General features: G+C 45.6%; 1 pseudogene; it reads right to left on the bottom strand.

Annotated features, from left to right (window-relative positions):
• Nucleotides 1–626: 626 nt before the first annotated feature.
• On the bottom strand, nucleotides 627–1012 carry LOC110309964 (large ribosomal subunit protein uL29 pseudogene; annotated as a pseudogene).
• Nucleotides 1013–1752: the final 740 nt, after the last annotated feature.

Below are 1752 nucleotides of genomic sequence, written 5' to 3'. Positions count from 1 at the left end.
CTTGAAATTTATTCTCTTTGACTCTGAAAAGAATTTATCCAAGTAATCGATTGGAGGCCAGCCCAGAGCCTCTTAAATGTATACCCCTTCATTCATAAATATGTGAATAGGGCATTCAGTTAGTAGTTATTCTGACTTCCAAAGAAATCAGTCTGGAAATAGGCCATACATTCAGAACAAAGAATGCTAGCCTGATGTGTAATCTTTGAGATAGCCACCGTGAGGTAATGTGCTTCGTGAGGCCGGCAGCTTGTGCCACCTTGTAGGTGGCCTTTGTAGTCTTTTGAGCATGGCAGATGGATTCAGGTTTCCTAGAGAGAAGAGGCTTCTTTTAAGAATCTTTTGCTTGGGCTTGGGGAGATTCCTCAGTTGGTAAAGTGCTTGCCATGCAACCCTGAGAACCTGAGTTTGAACCCCGGAACCCACATAAAAAGCCAGGCAGGCTGGTGTGTACTCATAATCCAAGCGCTTGAGACACAGGCAGACCCTTTGTGTTGCTGGCCTGACAGTCTAACCCAATAAACAAGCCCTAGAGCCTTTGAGGGACTTTGTCTCAAGAAATAAGGAGAATGGCTTTTTTTTTTTTGCCAGTCCAGTCAGTCTCGTACTTTATTGTCATTGTCATCTCAGGCCTCGACTGCATACTTGCGCAGTGGGTACAGCAGTCCCTTTGCTGCTGCTGCTTGGTCTTTAGCTTCTCTTCGTGTTTGGTGACCCAGCGGCGTACAGCTCTAGTCTTCCTGGGTCACAGGTCCAGGGACTTGTACTTCTTGCCCTTGTAGAATTTCCTGAGGCTTTCTTTTTGAGTCCTGTTAATGACAGTGAGGACTCTGGTGATGCATTTGAGAATGACTCGTATCTTGGAGAGCTTGGATGTGGCACTGTCTGTCACATTTGAGACACGAAGTTGGGACAATTCCACCTTCAGATCATCCAGTTGTTTCAACAGCTCCTCCTACTTATTGCGGCATAGGTTCCGAGCCTTAATCTTGGCCATTTCTGTGTTGTTCATGGCTGAGGCCACCTGTTTTGAGAGCAGAGAATGACTCTTGAGCAGTGGTTCTCAACCTTCCTAATGCTGTGACCCCCTTACTACAGTCCCTTATGTTGTGGTTACCCCAAACTATAACATTATTTTGTTGCTACTTTGTGGCTGTAATTTTGCTACTGTTACTAATAGTAATGTAAATATCTGATATGCAGATGGTCTTAGGTGACCCACAGGTTGAGGACCGCTGCTCTCAACAAACAGTACACAAGGTTGACTTTTGTCCTCCATGAACATCTGTGTTCATGTGTGTGTATGTTCTCTGGAACACCCACATGCACACACATACCCTTTTCCTTTATGAACACCACACGCCTTTTCATCCCACATATGTGCAGCAGAGGAGAGGCTTGTGTCATTGGTTTGAGCACTTGACTGCTCTCCAGGTTTCTGGTCATCGTCAGAGTTTGCTACCATTTGACAGTGTAGCTTCATCCCATTGGAGGAAAGACTGAGGTCTCTCACCACTATCCTTAGTTATTCTGAAGCCACGTCCTGTTCTATCTTTTTACTGTCCAGGGTATAGACACAGTGGGTAGAGACAGTTATGCAGCACTTGATCATGTATGTGTTGGGAACCAAACTTGAGCCCTCTGTAAGAGCAGTGCCTGCTCTTAACCAAAGCCATTTCCTCAGCTCTGGAAGGCAGAGGCAGGCAGATCTCTGAGTTTGAGGTTAACCTGGTCTACAGAGTATGTTTCAGG

The sequence above is a fragment of the Mus caroli genome, unplaced genomic scaffold, assembly GCF_978045245.1.
Source record: "Mus caroli unplaced genomic scaffold, Mus_caroli_1 scaffold_12, whole genome shotgun sequence".
Classification (NCBI taxonomy): Eukaryota; Metazoa; Chordata; class Mammalia; order Rodentia; family Muridae; genus Mus; species Mus caroli.
Note: the sequence above shows the minus strand (reverse complement) of the source record. Positions and strands in the feature narration are given on the sequence as shown.